General features: G+C 42.3%; 1 protein-coding gene across 2 annotated transcripts in view; it reads left to right on the forward strand.

Moving 5' to 3' along the window:
* The first annotated feature begins 7,008 nt into the window (after nucleotides 1-7,008).
* The window catches only part of SLC9B1 (solute carrier family 9 member B1), an 81,761-nt gene continuing 67,355 nt past the window's right edge, over nucleotides 7,009-21,414 (forward strand). The window contains exon 1 of one of the 2 annotated variants that reach the window (XM_012929554.2): nucleotides 7,009-7,149. The gene's annotated coding sequence lies outside the window, so the exon portion shown is untranslated. The remainder of the gene's footprint in view (nucleotides 7,150-21,414) is intronic. The other variant, XM_058666981.1, reaches the window with a different exon arrangement.

The raw sequence follows: 21,414 nt of genomic DNA on the forward strand, positions 1-21,414 counted from the left end.
TTGTAGGATGTTACCATAGTTTGGTTACCATATTATTGAAAGAATACCTTAGTCCAAAGATGACTTCTAAGGCAGGAGTCTTAAATCTTATGACATGCAAGCAGAGAAAACATGAAAAGAAGGGCTTCTCTGGAAGGAGTACATTTTATGCCACTTTTTAACAAGCCATTTCTGCTTTTTTTTTTTATTACTCCTCTCTTCCCTGTTTTGAGAAGGATCATGTTCACATAGAGCTTATGGCTTTTATTATGTTATCTGTGTACTTGAAGTGTTAATTGATACTTGTCTTATCCCATCTAATTTTTTTAGCCTAAAGTTCAAAATTCAATTTAATCTTGAAGTAGCTATTAAATATTATTAAACAAATGAGTCATGAATATTAAAAACCCACACAAGGCTTCTCTCTGCATTAGACTCCCATCTTGGGCTCTTCCACCAAGGCAGTTCTGTTCAACTCTGGCTTAATCTTCACCTCTTCTAAACAGGCTTTATGTATCAGCCTCACTGTGGTTGTTCTGTGATAATGTATTCCCGTAGTGTATTTGTTTTCAATTTGGGCTGAATCAATGTGTTACAGATTTCATACTGAACGTCACTAGTTACATGCACATCAGTGGAAGCACCATAAATGTAATGCCCATCTCTCCCTCTATATTTGCATGTCCTGGACTTAGATTCATTCAACAAATACAATCATCCCACAATATCAATGGGAAACTGGTTCCAAGGTCATTCCATGGATAGTCAACACCTTCATTCAAAATCATGTAGTGTTTACATAAAATAACCTAAACACATCCTCCCATGTACTGTAAGTCATCTGTATATCACTCATAATACCTAATAAAACACCTGTACATTCTTTGAATTTCACAGAAGTATCCAATTGTGTGACTTCAGTGCACTAACAAATTCCAGCTTTTCTATTTGGAACTTTCTGGAACATTTTTCATAATATAATTAAACCACAATTCATTGAATCCATGATTGTAGAACCTGTGGTTGTAGGACCCACAGATACAGAGGGCCAATTGTATTTGCTGCAAACCATTGGTGACTCAGGCATTTTATCAAGACTAACATTGTTCCTGGCCTTAAGAATTTGATAGGGACCAGTACTGTATCATAGTAAATAAAGCTGCTACCTGCGGTGCTGGCATCCATTATGGGCACCTGTTTGAATCCTGGATGCTCCTCTTTCTTTCTTTCTTTCTTTCTTTCTTTCTTTCTTTCTTTCTTTCTTTCTTTCTTTCAGTCCTACTTTCTTTTTTTAAAGATTTTCTTTTATTTTTTCTTGGAAAGTCAGATATACAGAGAAGAGGAGAGACAGAGAGGAACATCTTCTGTTCACTGATTCACTCCCCAAGTGGCTAGAGCTGCGCCGATCCAAAGCCAGAAGCCTGGAGCCTCTTCCAAGTCCCCCACGGGGGTGCAGCGTCCCAAGGCTTGGCACTGTCCTCTACTGCTTTCCCAGGCCATAAGCTGGGAGCTGGATGGGATGTGGGGCCACCAGGATTAGAACCAGTGCCCACATGAGATCTGGGTGTGTCAAGGTGAGGACTTCAGTCGCTAGGCTACTATGCTGGGCCCACTGCTCAACTTTCTGTCCAGCTCCCTGCTTATAGCCTAGGAAAGCAGTGGAGGGTAGCCCACTTGTTTCAGCCCCTGAACACTTGTGGGAGACCTGGAAAAGTTCCTCTGTCTTGTTTCAGATGGCTTACTCTGGCCATTGCAGCCATTTGGGGAATGAACCAGCGAAAGGAAGATTCATTCTCTTTTCTTTCTCTCTCTCTCTCTCTCCTTTCCCCATCCCACCTTTCAAATAAATTTTTAAAAACTGATAAAGGAAGCAGGTGATTAAAAGAGAGATAATAAATAATTGCAAGTGCCATTATTCAGTAACTATAGTGTTTATTACAGGGAGCTCAAGGCAGGATCACCTCGAAGTCTATGGGGAGTAGAGGAATGGGTTACAATGTAGGCAGTTCCCAGAGAAAATGAGGCTTTGGCTAAGCAATGATTAGGATTTAGTCAGCAAAACTCCTGTTAACCAATGCTCTTTTTTTTTTTTCTCTAGGATTGGCACAACCCGTCTCCATTCTGAGAAATATTTTTTGTTAGGCAGATTGTTTAGGCTTTAGCTCTTTACATTTTGTCACATTCCAGTATTTTTATGTCCTCACATTTTCCTCAGCTGTTCATTTGCACATAGTCTCATTCATTATATTGTTTTATTTTTAAGACAAGCTGGTCCTGTGTTCTTTTTAAAAAGATTTGTTGATTTGAAAGAGTTAGAGGGAGACAGAAAGAGAGAGACCAGCACACAGACAGAGAAATCTTCCATCTGTGGTTTATTCCCCCAAATGCCCACAAAGCCCAAAGCTGGGATAGGCTGAAGACCCAGGCTCTCCCACAAGCACTGCAGGGGCCCAAGGGCATGGTGCACCTTCTGTTGATTTTCTCAGGGCATTAGCAGCTTATGAATTGGAGGTGGAGTAGCCAGTACATAAACTAGCACCTAAAGACCTGCAAGACAGGCCTTACCTGCTACACCACAACATTGTTTTAAAAAACAGAATTATCAGGCCCGGTGCCATAGCCTAGTGGCTAAATTCTCGCCTTGGCAGTGCCAGGCATATGGGCACTGATTCTAATTCTGGCTGCTCTACATCCTATCCAGCTCCATGCTTGTGGCCTGAAATAGCAGTCAAAGATGGCCCAAAGCCTTGGGATTGTGCACCTATGTGGGAAACCCAGAAGAAACTCCTGGCTCCTGGCTTTCGATCAGCTCAGCTCCAGCCTTTGTGGCCACCTGGAGAGTGATCCAGTAGACAGAGATCCTTCTCGCTGTCTCTGCTTCTCTGTAAATCTGACTTTCCTATAAAAAAATAAATGAATAAATCTTTAAAAAAGAGAAACAGAATTATTTTATTACATTGTTTTAACAACAGAGTTTGTGTTGTAAAATAATATGGTTTCATTGCAAAACATTTACAACATGGAAAATAATAGAAACACCTTTTTGTTTTGATTATTTACATTTTATTACTGCCGTGCTGGAGTATATCAGATAAATTGGCTGAAAAAAAAAAACAACACAAATGCATTATATTTTACTTATGTGAAGATACATAAAGGTACTTAATAAGCTTATGGAAAGATTGACTTTATAGGTAACTTCATTTTGTTGCAAATGTTTTTGAAATACATGCATAAGAGGGATTTTCCTAAAGTTCATGAAAAATGTCTATTATTCCAAAACCATGCATAGATTTCAGAATTATTTACATCAAAATAAAAGTTTTTGGGGCCCGGCGCGGTGGCCTAGCGGCTAAAGTCCTCGCCTTGAACGCGCCGGGATCCCATATGGGTGCTGGTTCTAATCCCGGCAACTCCATTTCCCATCCAGCTCCCTGCTGTGGCCTGGGAAAGCAGTGGAGGACGGCCCAAAGCTTTGGGACCCTGTGCCCGCGTGGGAGATCTGGAAGAGGTTCCTGGTTCCCGGCTTCGTATTGGCGCGCATTGGCCCGTTGCGGCTCACTTGGGGAGTGAATCATCGGACGGAAGATCTTCCTCTCTGTCTCTCCTCCTCTCTGTATATCTGACTTTGTTGTGTATAAAGAATGCTAAGCCTGCAACAAATCATTTACTCATCTGGTAGCATTTAGATCTTGCAACGAACAAAACAGACAAATCTATGCCTTCGTGGAGTTTATATTTTTAAATCCACCCATTCCTTCACTTAAAGTGCACTTATTACCTCCTGTGTGTCAGGCACTGTGCTACATATGAGGGATACAGTAATCACAAGATATTCAAGGGCTCCTCATTTAATGAAACTTGAACTCTGCTGTCAGGGAATACAAACATGAATAAGACATGGATCCTGACTTCAAGAACTTACAAGCAAATACGTACAAATAATTGTCATCCAAATGAATCCAGAAGTGTTCTTGGGGGGGCGGGGCTTGATGAAACTTAGACAAGGTAACAGTTGAACTGGACCTTTCCGAAGGCAGAGGATTTGGGTTAGTGGGCCTTGAGCATAGCAGGCAGTTTGTACTTGAGATTCATAAAGAACAATATTGAGAAAAGTAGAAAAGAAGGTTGGCATTAAAACTAAATAGTTCATTGGCCAAATTATTATTGGAGTGATTTTAGAATGAAATCATTAATTTAGAAGATAGTTTATAATCTATCTAACATAGTGGGAGAATTGTCATGATTAAGGTTCTTGTATTATATTATATATATATAGATATTTTAAATTATCTATAAGTATTTATATAAGAAAAGGTATCAGGTACTTGTGTAATTTTGTAAATCACTGTTAAATTGTCATTATGTTACCCTTAAATAAATGGATATTATTTTTAAATGTTGTAGGCTTTTTTTTCATCAATTTAAATATTTATTGAGCACCTTTGCATACAAGGCACTGTGAGACACCTGAGACCAGTAAATGCATTTGGAGAAAGGATGAGTCTAAAACGACACTCCCAGGGCATCTTTCCTATTTAACAGAATCTTTTCTACCATCAGAGTTTACAGGAACAGACTTTAATAGCTAGATCTGTTCTCCAAATTTCAAGTTCTCATTGTTTAGCTTACCCTCCAACACAACCTTCTACCATTCAACACTTAGATGCCTTTGTAGAACAGTTCACATTTAATATACTAGTCACACCTCAGTTTAAAAGTTGTACATTTTTAAAAGATTTTTTTTATTTGAAAAACAGCGTCAAAGAGACACAGAATCTTTCATTCCTAGGTTCACCCTCCAGATGACCTCAATGGCCAGTGCTGGGCTACGCTGAAGACAGAAGCAAGGTGCTTATTTTAGGTCTCTCGCCTGAGTAGCCGGGGGCCAGGTACTTGTACTAGTACAGGTATTTGAAAAGCACAAGTACTTGTGCTTTTCCTGGGTTATCTGTAGAGATTGCAAGTGGAGCAAACGCAATACAAACAGGTGCCGCAGTGCAATGAGGGCTTCACAGAGGCTAGTGTTACCGTCTTAAGGCAAAACACCCTCCCCAGAACATTACATTCCTGTATGACATTTGTGTAGTTCTCTGTAACAGATGGGGACTGCTTCCTGTCATTTTAAAAGCAAGGAATTAAACTCAGCGTAATAGCCTAGTGGCTAATTCCCTATCTTGCATCCACCAGAATTCCATATGGGTGCCAGTTCGTGTCCCAGCTGCTCCACTTCCATTTCCGCTCCATGCTTGCGGGCCTGGGAAAGCAGTGGAGATGGCCCAAAGCCTTGGGACTCTGCACCCACATGGGAGATCTGAAAGAAGCTCCTTTCTCCTGTCTTCGGATCAGCTCATCCACAGCTTTTGTGGCCACTTGGGGAGTGAACCAGCAAATAAAGATCTTTCTCTGTCTCTCCTCTCTGTATACCTGCCTGTGCAATGAAAAATGAAAAGCAAGGAATTGCGATGTTTATTTCCTATTAAATCTAGCCTATTTCATCAGACCAATGAGAATTGCAAAATCGTTTTTGTTAATGTGTTCCTCCTTCCCACCCCCATTCTCCTTAGATGGGCTCTAAGTATTTTGAGTCTCTGAGTCTGTGCATATGGAGCACAGAACAATGCCCTGGAGGACACCTTCCCAGCTCTAGCATTCATTCCTCTTTGCAGTAACCTGGGTAATCCACCTGCTTTTCTCACATAAGAACAAAGCTGATTCCTTAGCACTGGAATCACAAAGATCATGTGAATGCTCCTAAAACAAGGAAGAAAATAACTTTCAGTTCTTCCTGAAAAACGGAACCACACTTGTTAGGAAAGTGTTAAACAATAAAAAGATAATTTCTTATTCAACTACCCAACAAAGAGCTGTAACTGCAACCAGAACTAGGTGACCAATATGAAAAGCAGAAAGGGTACACTCCTCGCAGAGGAAATAATTTGAGGAAGAAAACACTGAAGCAATAAAGCATGACTTTGTTCAGCAGTAAACATTGTTCTGCATCTCCAAAGGAAAGTAAACTAGGAGAGGACAGTCTGTTTTCCAAGAAGTTTGGGCTTTTGCCAATAGCAATTGTTTTTTGTCTAATTCGGGGCAGCTGGAGCTTTCATTAGAGGAGCTTGATGTGCCACCTTCGGGACCCAACACCCAAGGCCTCTGGGCCCACCTCCAAGCAGAGTGGATCTCTTTGTTTGTTTCACGGGAAAGTCCCCACCCTGTCCCCACGAGAGCATGAGGGCACCTGATGAGTGAAATTCATTGCTTTGTGCCCAGCCTCGCCCCCAGACACTTCCCACTTCTCATCGACAGCCTTTCTAGCTGAGCAAACAAGGTCGGGGACATTATGAATTTGCCTATGTTCCACGGCTAGCCGCCACTTTTTTTTTAAACCATGCACTTCGGCTGATACGTGATCTGAGTTAGTCTAATTTACTTCCTGCACATGCAACCCCTGCCGTGGATTCCTGGCACAAACACCCGGGGCCCCTGTACACTCCTACAATCCTTTAGGTCAACTATCCCAAGAGGCAGATGAAAGGAAGGCATGGAACTGATCAAAAACATGCCAGGGACCCCAGGGATCCAGAACTTTCTCCCCTGTAGGCAGCGTCCTCAGTACATCAACGGTCCTTGCGTCCACCTCAGCCGCACCTCCACTGGCCAACCGCCCTCACGGTAGAGGTACCTGCTGGGTAGGCCGCGACTCCCCGAGTTCCCGTTCCCGTTCCCGTTCCCGTTCCCGTTCCCGGCTGACCTCGAAGCAGAAGGCGCCTGAGGGCCGGGCCATGGCACCCCGCGCCCCCTTCCCGGCCGCCCTCTCAGGAAAGGCCGAGGTAGAGGGCGCCTGAGGGCCGGGCCATGACACCCCGCATTCCCTGTTCCTGACCACCCTCCATGTAAAGGGCGCCCACAACTCCCACTTCCGGCCGCCCTCGCAGGAAAGGGCGCCCACTGCCCCGTTCCCGACAGCCCTCGCGGGAGAGGTGCCTGCTGGGTAGGCCGCGCCACCCCGCGCGCCCCCCGCCCCGTTCCCGACCACCCTCGCGGCTTGGGGCTCCCCAGCCGCACCGCGACACCCCGCGCCCCAAGCCGTGCGGAGTGGCGCGTGCTTTGTGCGACGGTTGCTGGGCGCCTGGGACACGCAGGAGAGGGCTGCCAAAGGAATCGTAGGTACGTAGCTACGGCCCATTGCTCTTGCCTTCCAGGCCCGTGGTCGCTCAGGTTTTTCCTCTCTGTAGTGCCAGGAGCGCCTTTCCACCTCCTTCACATGAGGCTTGCTTTCCCAGGCGCGGGGGAAGCCAGCGTAGGCCTCTTTCCTCTTCCTGACTCCGTTCTTGAGTCTCTCAGCACGTGTCTCTTCTTTTTCTCCTCCCATGTCTCACATTTGACGGGTAAATCACAGGTAGGAAAAAAATATGTATTTTCCTATCGGAAACAACCAGAGTTGTAAAGGCTGCTGTACACACAGTACGTCCCTGCAGAGGAACCATGCCTTAGGCTCCTGTGACTGGGATGGGTTGCTGCTCCTGGGGAGGTGCTCTCACCACCGAACCCCACTGCTGTTGGTTGATCATGGCGGACAAGCTTGTTAGGTCAGTGCTACAGAGGACGATTCTGCTGCACACACTGAGGTAGTGGACACATCCTGCAGGGGGCCTCGCTGGCCCTACAGGACCACCCATAGCAGTGCCTTGGTGGTGTGCAGAGCCTGTGCAGGATCAGACTGGGAGGTGGTCAGGGGTGCTCGCCTCCACGCCCCTACTCCCTGACTTTTCGTGCAACAGATGTGTGAAAATTAACTCCTTCCAACACCCAGTTAATTCATTCTTCAAGTTTTTAGTCATCATGTGCCTGTTAAAGGCACATTCATGTTTGTTGCCTTGTGTTTATATGCTGTTTTTTTACTTGGCTCTTGTCATAAGTTCTTAACCATTATAAGACTAAAGAAAAGAGTCAAATGCATTGTAAAGTAATATGTGTATAAAAGTTTTTGATGTGTATGTTATTTTCCTGCTCCTGTTATTTTTACAGATCTATAAAATAAAGTTGTCTCACAAAAGCCCGTTTTCCTGGGGAGGAAACTCAACATTGTGATCAGTATGGGAAAAATGGTATAATATACATTCAGTAAATATTTGTTGAAGGAGTGAATGGATATGTTTTTGAAGGAAGTTCAGTATATGCTTTGTGTTCTTTGGACCCAGACTTATGTCTTAGCAGGGTTAAATTCACAAATGTGCATTCAACAGAGACATCAAATGACTTAGCGACAGGCAACAGTATAATATTTTTAAGAAATCCCTTTGCTTGCATTTTTTAGGCATTGTAAATACCCACAGTGGTAAGCCAGACCAACAACATCCCTAAGGTAGCATTCTAGTAAGAAAAGGTAGAAAATATATTAAAAAACATACAAAGAAGGAATTTGGATACTGGTAAATGCAGCAAGGTAAATTACTGTGAAGTGAGGCTGGGGGAGGGGAATACTGTGGAGTAATTGGTTCTGAAAAGCTGCTGAGACTGAAGTGATTAAAAAAAAAAGCCAACCCTGGAAATATTTACAAGTTGGGATAACTTCAATTGTGAAAGCCCCAAGATAAGAAGTTTAGCTCTTTAAAGGAACCTGATAAAGACTGTTGGGATATAGAAAAAGTTATTAAAAATGAGTGTCAAGAGAGAAGTTGGGACTACGTTATGTAGATTTTAATTGCGCCAGGAAGATCTATCCCTAGAATTTGGAGTTTATTTTAAGTACTTGGACCATTCTCTGCTGCCTTTCCTAGGCCATTATCAAGGAACTGGATTGGAAGAGATACAGCTGGGGCTCAAACCGGCGCCTAAGATGCTGCCGTTGTAGGAAGCAGCATTAGTTGCCACACCACTGTGATGGCCGCAAAGACCACCCTTTGTTATTATTTTTTTTCCAGCACTACAAAAGGGAAGGGTTTGGAATTACAGACTCCTATGGGCCCCTAGTATGGATAGAGAGGGATAGAGGGGAGAGGAGGAGTGAGAAAGATGTGTTTGTGGTGGGGCGGGGAGGAGGGTGGGGGGAATGACCTGGGGGAGTTACTTGAGTGGTCACTGTATTAGAGATGACACAGTGCATCTGTCCTTACAGGGCCTCTTCATTGTTCTCTCTGTGTAAATTCTAATGCCTGTTGCTTGTCCATGTCCTCTGCAGTGGCCACAGGCCTAGGTGGACAAAACTTGGCCCGGAATGTTGTGCCACTTGCCTTTCTTCCACCCTTTGAAGAGGTACTCAAGTTTAGAGAATCTGGTTGTCCTTATGCATCTGGGTATGCTCCTCATCCTTTCTCTCTGTGTGTGTGGGGGGCCTGGGCCTACAACATGTCAGACCACATGCTCATGGAATGTTCCCTGAGATCAGGGATCCCATTGGTCCAAGGCATTCATGCCTTTCAGGAGGCCCACTTCTGATCAGGTCACCTACTCAGCCTACTCCCAGCCCAGTCTGATCCAGACTGCCACCTGCCCTGTTTTCCTATATGTATCTGTGGGTTTGTCAGCTCAACACAGCCCAGAACCCCTACAAAGTCAGCCCCTAGCACCAGTTCCTGTAAGTGTTGGTGGGTACAGTGGTTAGATCTAGCCAGCCCCAGCTCATATATACAGCAGCAGGTACGGTAGCCCAGCAGGTACGGTAGCCCAGCCCTGACCACTGAGGGCATCTGGGAAGTGAACCAGCAGATGGACAATTTCTCTGTTTTTCTCCCTCTGTTCCCTACCCCAACAACTCTGACTTTCAAATAAGTAAATAAATCTTTAATATTTACTTATTTTTGTTGGAAAGTCAGATATACAGAGAGGAGGAGAGACAGAGAAGAAGATCTTCCATCCGATGATTCACTCCCAAGTAGCCACAACAGCTGGAGCTGTGACGATCTGAAGCCAGGAGCCTGGAGCCTCTTCCAGGTCTCCCACATGGGTGCAGGGTCCCAAGGCTTTGGACTGTCCTCAACTGCTTTTGCAGGCCAGAAGCAGGGAGCTGGATGAGAAGTGGGGCCACCAGGGTTAGAACCAATGCCCATATGGGATCCAAGCACGTGCAAGGGGAGGATTCTAGCCACTAGGCTACTGTGCCTGGCCCTCAAATAAGTAAATAAATATTAAAAAAAAAAAAAAAGAATAAGAAGATAACCCTGAACAAGTCAAGGTCCCACATGCAGAGTTTAAGTTTTGACATTTCACTTATATGGAAAGTAATTGAAGAATATTAGGTAAAGAAGTGGCATAATCAAACTTTCACGTAAGATTTTTCTCCTTTATAGAAATTAAATTGAAGAGAAACAAGAGTAGAAGTATGCAAAACAGTGTTTAGGGGAGGAAAGCACCTATTGCCTGACCTGGGGTTTATGGTAATTTATCTGGTGAGAGATGAACACTCTTTTGTTAGTATTTAGTTACATTTTTTTAAACATGAGTTAGTAACTTTCTGTATATCAGGGGAAAAGTAGAGGGCAAAAGTATGGCTTACCTGTTTCTAACCTGAGCAAACAGTGGCTTCATCTCTGAGACAGGAAATTCTTTTACGAATAGATTTGGTTGCAAAAAAGTTTGGATTCAGTTGTGCATTTACTAAGCTTAAAAACAATATTCAGTGCATTGGATATGTTAGACTTCTGAATTGAGAAAAATTATTAGGCTTAGAGCTACGGAAAATAAAATCTGGAAAAAGAAAAACAGGAAGAAGGGAGAACAGGATGGCATAATAGAATAAGGACACATTTAAACAGAGACTCATAGGCCAGGGTGAAGCAGAGAGGCCATGATCCCAGGAAATAGGAGAGGACAGGCCGGTGGCAGAGGGACACCTGGAGACCTGTGGACATGGGGAAGCAGCAGGGAGAGCAGAGCAGAGTTGCACTGAGCACATACCCCAGCGGTGGTCAATGATCAGAGCTCTACCAGCGGCCATGTGGGAAGGAGAGTTCACTGGGAGCTCAGGGGGTGAACCCAGGCTAGAACTGCCCGTCCTGCTTATTTGTTTGATTCAACCATGAGAAGATGTAGAGTGGCAGAGCCCAAGCAGGCAGGTGCAGGAACAGGATGGATTTCACTACTCAGACCCCCCACCAATGCCACATCGGGCATGTTTTTGTGTACTGAGGAAAAGGCTATGGGGCTGAAAGAACAGCAAGTTACACAGATGCTGAGCCAGGAGAGAACTCACTTCTGGCTCAATGCATTGCACTGATCTCACAGGGAAAATAATACCGACTTGGCATCCTACAGGTTTACTCAAAATAGGTCTGGGTGACCTTTAGACCTAATGGCCAGCAGGTTCTGGCAAGACCAGCACCACTGACAATCCAGTGATTTAGGACAGCTAATGTCTCCCTAATTCAGGACACTGCTTGAACCAGAAGAGGAAGAAAGGCTGTGCAGGCAATTGTGCGACCACAGCACAGGATCACAAGGGTTGGAAAATGGTGAGCCAGGAGTTGGGGCTGTGGAAACCATGGTGGAAGCCGAGCACAAGAGCCTGGGACTGAACCTTGCTGGAGGGAGTGGCAATGTAAATGAAGAAGCAGGTACTGAACATAATCAGTAAATTCAACCTGTGGAGACCAATGGGCACCACAGTTTAGAAACGGGATCTAAGGAGAGGAATCTCCTAACCAGAATAGCAATGGCCAAGAGCGAAAGAAGAGACAGAGGCACAATGAATATTACTAATGCCTCCCCGGCAGAGGAGCAAAAGCCTTTGTCAACTTCACAGGAAGACATCAGGGAAATAAAGAATTTTTAAAACTTGTTGTAAGGCTTGCTATCAACAGGGGAGTGTTAACGGTGTTTCATGGGTTTCATTTGACTGCTTACCATAAAATGTGAGATTGAAAAATGAATTAAAATGGAATGTATAACAAGAGGAAACTGAATTTAAAGAGCTGGAAAATTATCACTCTGGACTTGTTGTAAAGACTTGAAAAGGAAGTTTGTGAAGATACCAAAGATCTAGTCAAGTGAAATTTTTAATAGGGCAAGAAGGATGCCCAGTGCTATTCTTAAGGATCAAGGACAAGCACCCCTGAGGGCATTTTTCAGAGCTCTCTGAGGCTGTCATTCTGTTCGCAGGCCCAGTGTTGCAGAATGGCTTCAAAGGCAGGACCATCATACCACTGGGATTATGGGACTTGTCTCTGATTTCTTCTCTACACTTCCTGTATAGCACTCTTTACCCACCCTAGCTGTGGGCTGAAGTGGACCCAGTTGCTCCTCGGGACATAAGCAGTAAACTCTGGTGGCATCCAAAGTCATAGATAACAGACTGTAGGGTTGAGGTTACCATGGAGAAGCTCCACACTTCAGCCTTTGGTGCAAGGCTTCCCTCAAGATCCTAGACCAGTACAAATACCACCAGGCACTGCCAGCCTAAGATAGCCGTAGGAACAAGACTTCCAAGAAACTTGGCTCAACCACTGTCCTACTGCGTTGAGAGACAGACACAGGATCCAAGCAGATTGATATAAAGCTTAAATATTTATCATGTTTCCCTTGTTAGTGTGTGGACTTAACTTGGAAGCACATATCTAGCCCCTCTCTACCCCAGGTTTTTTTTTCCTAATTCTTTCCTTTGGAGTAGAAATGTTTGTTCCTTCTCTGTCCACCCTTGTATTTTAGAAGCAATTTCATAGGCTCACAGTGGAGAGCAGTTGCCTCATGATGAATAGTACCTTAAGTCTCATCCATATCTGATTTGTGTAAGACGGAACTCTATAGAGTTTTAGTTGATGCTAGAGCAGGTTAAGATTTGAAGAGCTACCTTAGTGAATGCATTGTGTGTGTGTGTGTGTGTGTGTGTGTGTGTGTGTGTGTGTGTGTGTATTTTGGGTCATAAAATTTTGGAGGCAAGATTCAGAATGTTTTGGGTTGAATGTTTGTGTCCCATGAAAACTTCTGTTGAAGCTTAATCCCCAATTCAACAGTATTAAGAGGCAGAGCCTTCGGGAGATGATTAGGCCATGAGCAAGGACGTAGCCCTCCTCAGTGGGTTATAAAAGCTGCTATAAATGGGCTAGAATGAACCCCTAAACCCCTATTTGTTTTTCCATCTTTGCTGTGTGAAACAAAGTATTTGTTTCCTCTGGAGGCCATTATGGATACAGAAACCTCATAGGACAAGGCACCTGCTCTTGCTTTGATCCTGGGCTTCTTAGTCCCAAGAACCTTGAGAAAATAAATCGTGGTACTTTATAGATTATCTACTCTTAGATATTTTATGTAGCAGTATAAATGAAGGACAACATTACTATGGTTTAAATGTCCTCTCTCAAACTCACTTTGAAGTTTAATTGCCATAGTAACAATATTAAGAAGTGGGACTTTACCGGCCGTTGCAGCTCACTTGGGGAGTTAATCAGCGGATGGAAGATTTTCCTCTCTGTCTCTCCTCCTCTCAGTATATCTGACTTTGTAATAAAATAAATAAATCTTTAAAAAAATAAAAAAATAAAAAATTTAAAAAATAAAAAAAATAAAAACAAAAAAGAAGTGGGACCTTGAAGAGCAGGTTAAGCCATGAGCCTCCCATCTTTGTGGATGAAATTAATGTCTTTATAAAAGTAGTTCTGCCTCTTCGTTTCTCTCTTTCCCTATGCCTTCAACTGTAAGAGAACACAACATTCCTCACTGTGGGAGCTGTAGTAGGACGTCCCTGATGCCAGTGTCTTGAATTTGTACCCTCTATTTTCTAGAACTGCAAGAAATAAATTTCAGTTTGTTATAAAATCACTCAATCAGTGGTATTTTGTTAAAACAGCACATGACAGGAACTTTATCATTTTATTGTGGTAACAAGGGCTGGGAACCTGGTAAAATTCAAGTTAATATCTGATGAGGACAAATGCTAGATACTGCAGGTTGAGCATCCCTAATCAGAAAATCCAAAACTTATAGTCTTCAGTATTCCAAAAATCTTAAACGTTCTAATCTCATGTGACAAATCAATCAAGATGCAGGTGCACTAAAAATATTGTATACAATTACTTTTAGCTAAGTGTATATGACACACCTGAGACATAAATGAATTTAGTGCTTAGGCTTGGATGTCCTTTCCAACTTATCTGGTTATGAATATGGGAATACTATAAACTCTGAAAAATCTAAAATTTGAAATACTTCTAGCCCCAAGTATTTTGGATAAATGAATAGTTATTTGGGTAAAGGAAAACTTGACCTGCATAGAAATTTTTGACAGTGACAGTAAATTTAAATTGTAATAGTAGTAGCTTATCCCAGTTTTGTATTGCCCTGATTAAATAATAATGCCAGCTAATATTTATCTTTTAAAAAGCTAAGCTAGTTTGAATGCTTTTTATAAAGGGTAATTTTTTATGGAGATAGATTTATAAATTCATTAGTTCAGAAGTCTTGTACTGTGCCTGTTCTTTTTGGATGGTCCTTGATCAAACCTCAGAAGTGTCCTTTGAAAGGCAACAATAGTTCAGAGATTTGTGTAAACATATTTAAATGACAATTATTTGTCAGTGATGTGCAATAGCTAAGGGTACAGACTAAATATTAAAACATACCAGAATTCTGGGCCTGGCGGCGTGGCCTAGCGGCTAAAGTCCTCGTCTTGAAAGCCCCGGGATCCCATATGGGCGCCGGTTCTAATCCTGGCAGCTCCACTTCCCATCCAGCTCCCTGCTTGTGGCCTGGGAAAGCAGTCGAGGACGGCCCAATGCATTGGGACCCTGCACCCGCGTGGGAGACCTGGAAGAGGTTCCTGGTTCCCAGCTTCGGATTGGCTCAGCACCAGTTGTTGCGCTCACTTGGGGAGTGAATCATCGGATGGAAGATCTTCCTCTCTGTCTCTCCTCCTCTGTGTATATCTGGCTGTAATAAAATGAATAAATCTTTTAAAAAAAAATCTTTAAAAAAAATACCAGAATTCCAAAGGTTTGCACTTTCATTGAGAATAACTTACATCGAATTTTGTACGTTATGGGTTTTGAAGGAAATTTCAGTTCTTAATTATCAATGCTATGTTAAATTTAATTGGCATTTCTTAAAATCTGAAGAGTGGAGAAGTGAGGGATGTTTTCAGAGTATTTAGCTAAGCCACACAATGAATTGTCCACATTTTGGAAATCCGAGATGGTCATATTTTTGCTTAATGATTACCCTATGGTGTACCACTAGGTGTCACTCTTGTGCAACATTGAACCAAAGGATAACCCTTTGGGCGTGTGCATGATCACACCCTGGAAAGACAAGGAGCTGTTTATATGAACTGATGTACACGTATGGTATTTGTCTAGGAAACAAAATTCTCAAGTAGCTGGCATTATTATTCTTTCACCTTGTTTTTCCTAATAGGTTCACTGAATAAAAAAATTGCAGACTTAAAACTGAGATAGTCCTAAGGGCATCTAACATTCCCCATCTCTGCTTCATTTTATAGATGGGGAATTGAGATACATAGATGTAAAATGGCAAAAAAAAATCTACTCAGCATTATGTAGCAAGTGAAAAGCAGATAATTTAGGTTGTTTAGTTCTGTCTACAATGCTACACTGTATCCATATTTAATATAGTCTAATAGATATTCTAATCATAAAAGTAGGACTTCTGAAGTCATCATAATTTTCTACTGTTTTGAAAGCAAAGCCTAGCAGCATGGTAATAACACTGCATATTTCTAATAAAAAGTTTGAGTATCATAGCCTCTGCTGTAAGTTGTATAAATATCAGTCCCTATAATAGCAAGATATGTATATATTTATACTCTGCCCCATCCTTCCACCCCCCAAAAAGATTAAGAAGCTTGTACCTGTATAAATTTTATGTAAAATTTTTAAAACTGTGGTGATCAAAACTGTAAAACATTATAGTACAAAATGGCATGCTAATATGGAATTCCTTTTTTATTTTTTAAAAAGATTTTTATTTATTTTTATTGGAAAGTCTGATGTACAGAAAGGAGGAGAAACAGAGAGAAAGATCTTCTGTCTGCTGATTCACTCCCCCAAACAGCCGCAATAGCCAGATCTGAGCTGATCCAAAGCCAGGAACCAGGAGCTTCATCTGGGTCTCTCATCTAGGTGCAGGGACCCAAGGCTTTGGACCGTCTGCGACTGCTTTCCCAGGCCATAAGCTGGGAGCTGGATATGAAGCAGGACCACTGGGATTAGAACTGGCACCCATATGAGATCCCGGTGCATGCAAGGTCAGGACTTTAGCCACTAAGACACTGTGCTGCGTCCTAGAATTCCTTTTTTTTTTTTTTTTTAGTAAACAGGGCCCAGCGCGATAGCATAGTGGTTAAAGTCCTCGCCTTGGAAGTGCCAGGATCCCATATGGGCGCCGGTTCTAATCCCAGCAGCACCGCTTCCCATCCAGCTCCCTGCTTATGGCCTGGGAAAGCAGTCCAGGACGGGCCAAAGCTTTGGGACCCTGCACCCATGTGGGAGACCCGGAAGAGGCTCCAGGCTCCTGGCTTTGGATCAGCTCAGCTCCAGCCATTGCGGTCACTCAGGGAGAGTGAATCATCGGATGGAAGATCTTCCTCTCTGTCTCTCCTCCTCTCTGTATATCCGCCTTTCCAATAAAAATAAACAAATCTTTAAAAAAGTAAACAAAGGTATGTCATGATTTCCCATAAGCTTAGCCAGTATAGTTATAATTGGTAGGCATGTCTCCAATTTCAGCTTGTTTTTCTGAGCTCTGAGAAAAGCCTACAGTACTACGGTACACAGGATATGAATGATGTATCATTTACCCAAAGTCATATAGTTAGTATGTGTCTGATTTCTAAGCCCTCTTTCCATTTTGCTAGCCATCCAAACATGCAATGTGAGAAATCCTAGCAAAACTCAGTCCCTAGAAACCTTGTACTCTGGGATTGCAGGAGTTGCATCTGAATTAATCAGGTAGGCTTTTGTTTACATCAAAATTACCTTAAACAGTTGCGCAGTTGGCAAGATAGTGTTTCCTCAAGAGATCAAATTCCTAAATAATAATAATAGTAATGTTTAAAAATAAAATTAGTTTGTCTTTTTAAAGGTTTATGTATTTGAAAGAGTTACAGAAAGGAGAAAGAGATCTTCCATCTGCTGCTTCACTTCCCAAGTGGCCATAGTGGCCAAAGGTGAGCCAAGCCAAAGCCAAGGGCCTGGAACTACATCCAGGCCTCTCACCTGAGTGCAGGAGCCAAGAACAGGAGCCATCCTCCACTGCTTTCCCAGACATATTAGGAAGCTGGATCAGAAGTGGAACAGCAGGAACTCATGCCGGTGCACATATAGGATGCTGGGTTGCAGGCAGCAGTAGCCCACCTACCATGCAAGTCCTTACTTTGCATTTTAGATTACAAAAATTTGGGGCTCCAGTGGCACAATCGGTTAGCGTGGTGCTTATATGACATTTTAGATTATAAAAATTATATTAAGGAAATAAACATTTTAAATGTTGATGATTAAAAAAAGGATTTCCAGGGGAAAAGATAAATCCAAAGAAAAATAGCAGTAAGAGCTTTATAGAGCAAAGAAAGGGGCCAATCATGGTATTAAAAAAGAGGGAATGGGGGACAGTGGAAGCAGAAGCAAAGTGTGAATACTGAAACTGCTCTTCATCTGGTTACTTAGACTGCTGGTTTTCCTCTTCAGTTTCCTGCTTTTAAAGTTGTGCCAAAATCATAAGCAAGCCTAATCCTAATTCTTCAAAAATTTCTGCTTTTGGGGTTTTTATTTTGTGGAAGCAGACATTTTTTTCTAGGAAACTTTGTTGATTCCTGGATTGCTTTTACACACAATTGTTAGATATGTTATTCTGATTTTTTTTTTCTTCAAATTTGTTTTCCTTAAACTCTTTTGGGGTTTGAAATCTGTTATTCTTCTACCCCAGATATCTTTTTTATTAATAAGGCAGAAATGACTGAATTATTATGTGCATCTGGCATTTAAAAATTCTCAGTTCTATTAGTATTTATTCTACAATTATGTACCTAGTGCCTATCATGTGCTGGGCACTATGTAGATCAAGTAATTCCAATTATAGTCCCTCTTCTCATTGAGCCGACGGGCTTCTGCTTCCATCCTCGATGGAATAGGCTCACCACAGCTGATCCTTAATGCCGCTTACAACCTGAACCTTTGGATAAAATGTAAATAGCAACCACCTTAGGTCACCGAAAAACAAACAAAAGCAGATGAATTGTGAAGGAAAATCAAACTACTTTAGGTGAATTTTTCTTACTCCAAGACTGTCACCTGAAGGCAGGACCCATTCCTGAAGTTGTGCCAGGGCAATTCGCGGACCAAAACCATAGTAGAAAGCCTATTTTTGTGGTTTGAAGACCTGTGCAGTGGAACAAAAACAGTAGCAGAAATCTTCCTAATGGTAGGTTTTGGTTTTTTGTTTCTCCCATTTTAGGGCTTTCCCTCATGGAGAAGCTCTATCTATGGCATTATGGGCAGTTAAAATTCAGAGGAAAACCAAGAAAGCAAGCCATGAAGGAGAAGCAGTCTGTGTGCTGTGGTGGGTGTGGGAGTTGGGGACTCCTTCAGGAGAGGGGAAAGGTGGAGAAGGGGGCTTTCCTCAAGTCTCTGTATGAGCCCACCCCTTGAGTCACCCCCAGTTGTGCTTGCATGAGTTTAGCCCGAAGCAGCACAGCAAAGGCTTTGAAAACAGCTGAGACTGGAACGAATGTCCACAGAGAGCAGAGAACTGATAACTGCCATACCCAAGCAAGCTGACTACCTGTTGAAGCAAAAATTTTATATAGTCTTTAGAGAATTTCAACAAGATCCAGATCCCAGACAATAAAATGCCTGGAATATACTTCAAGCAGTAGATATATAAAGAACCTAGGAAATGATTGCCTAATGAAAAAGAAAATGATCAGATGTGAACCCAAGATGACATGGATGTTGGAACTGTCAGACTTTAAAGAAGCCACTACAACTGTTTCATGTGGTAAAAATAAGCAGGATTGACAGTCTCTTAACAGGAAGTCATGTGCACAGAGCAGGGGAGTGGTCCAGAGTGGAGCAGGGGAACAGGAGGAGGCTTGTATCCCAACCCTGGAGATTCCTGGATCCCCACCAAGGACTATCAGTAAGGGCCCCAAGGACTATATCCCAACCTCCAAGGAGGCCACAGGGAATTGGAGTGCCTTTGGAGGCCGAGAACTCTGAAGTCATCCACTCCTGTTTAGATATCCCACATGGGATGGAAGAGGCCCAAACCCTGCAGGAGCCAATGTCATCGAAACAACAGCCAGGAGCCCTGAGCAGTCCTCAGAAACAGAACAGTACTCTTTCTTCTAGAATCGGGAGAGGAGCTTTCTCTGGTCCTTACTTAGTTCCAACTTTGTATGCCCATCCTCTCTTGCAATGACCATCAGGGTCGCTCCGAAGCCACTCCCCCAAAAAATTAGATTAGATAGAGAACAACAAGGAAAGCTTAGTACTAAACAGGAAATGGTTAGCCTGGACTCACATATACCTTACTAGGTAGGACACGAACTTAAGTTATTCCTCACTAAGGTATTGAAGATCTCTCTGCACACCCCTCCTAAAACTGTTCTGCAGCTCAACTGTTGACATATGCCTTTTTAGAGTTGTAAGCCAACATGGACTATACCAAAATCCACCAAGTTCAGTAAAAATTATGCTTCAACACTATAAACTACTAAATACTAAAATGATAATAGACACGAGACAGCTGAATAGTACCCTATAGCCATTTTAAGGTGTATAGCAGCCAGTTGTGTATAAACTAAAATTGAAATGTCAATGAAGTAGTCACAGGATGTGGTTAAGAACTTGCATTTTGTAACATATTGGTCACTCAGTACCATGTCATTTAACTCCATAAGGGGGTAAACAGTTGTTGATGTTATGTTCTGGCTTTTAATTGGTCGGGATGATATTCTGCCAGCTCTGCCTTCAGACCAGAGATGGTCTCCCCAAGGAAACTGTTGAATTTATCTGGACAATAAGAGGCTAGACACTAATCAAAATACTGCTTGCAAAGAAAGAATTATGATTGGATTTGAACTGTAATACTGCAACAATGAGGTGGAGGAATTCACCGTGGGGGGCGTACAGGGAGGGGTTGGGGGAATCCCAGAGCATATGAAACTGTGTTATAAAATCAAATGTAATAAAAAAAATGTAAGCATGATGTTAAGAAAGATAAGATACTCATTTATAGGGCCTGGCATGGTAGCCTAGTAGCTAGAGTCCTCACCTTGCATGTGCCGGAATCCCATATGAACGCCAGTTCTAATCCCAGCAGCCCCACTTCCCACCCAGCTATCTGCCTGTGTCCTGGGAATACAGTTGAAGATGGTCCAAAGCCTTTGGACCCTGCACCTCCGTGAGAGATTCAGAAGTGGCTCCTGGCTCCTGGCTCCTGGCTTAGGATTGGCTCAGCTCTAGCCATTGCTGCCACTTGGGGAGTGAATCATCGGACGGAAATCTTCCTTTCTTTCTCTGCTCCTCTGTGTCTATAAGACTTTCCAATAAAAATAAATAAATCTTTTTAAAAAAATAATGTATAGCAGAAAATAGGAACTTTAAGAAACAGCATAATATTGAAATAAAAATATAATATCTGAAATTAAAAATTCCCTGGATCGGTTCAATGACAACATGGAAGAGAATGAGGGAAGAATAGTGATAGAAAATTATGTAACTTTCCTGTATCTCAGTTTTAACTTCTATAAAAATAAGGATATTAACATTAAATATTTCAGAGTTCCAAGAATTTAATTATATAATTTGTGTTAAATGCTTAGCATACATAGCTCAGCTGTTGTATCTTTAATCATGTTAATCATAAAGTAAATGCTTATTATTATTTTTAGATAAGTAGCTTGAGGTCTATGAAGTTAAATCACTTCCCACAGTTACAAAGCCATAAATGGGACAATGGAATGCATTTTACCTCAGTTTCAAAGTTCTTGCTTTTAGTTGCCAGGAATAAAACTTACTAAGACCTGAGTGACTACAAGTCACAAAGATTGTGTGACTCAATAAGAAACTTCTCTTCTAGCTGCTAACCTATACATTTATTTTAGAGATTCCTTACCTAGGTTTTCTTTGAAATTATAATGTATATTCTGCTGGCCTGGATTTCCTGCCCTGCCCTCCTAATAATTGCATGTTTGTAGATCTCAAAATAGGCTGCCTGGTTTTTAGATAGCTCTGCTTGTATGGTACTTGGTGTTATATAAATGCCTGCTGTCTCACTCATCTGCCTTGTATGACTCACAGCTTCTCATTTCAGGCGCAGTCCAGATGTCACCTTGATCACTGTGTGATGTCCTCATTTATTTTTGTTAGTACTTATCACAGCCTAAAAATATTGTTAGTCTCCCTCCATCCAACAAGAATATAAGCTTTATGCAAGCAGAAGTCTTTATTTCTGTTTTGTCATATTCAAAAAATTAATTGATTGGAT

This window comes from Ochotona princeps, chromosome 7, assembly GCF_030435755.1.
Source record: "Ochotona princeps isolate mOchPri1 chromosome 7, mOchPri1.hap1, whole genome shotgun sequence".
NCBI classification, from domain to species: domain Eukaryota; kingdom Metazoa; phylum Chordata; class Mammalia; order Lagomorpha; family Ochotonidae; genus Ochotona; species Ochotona princeps.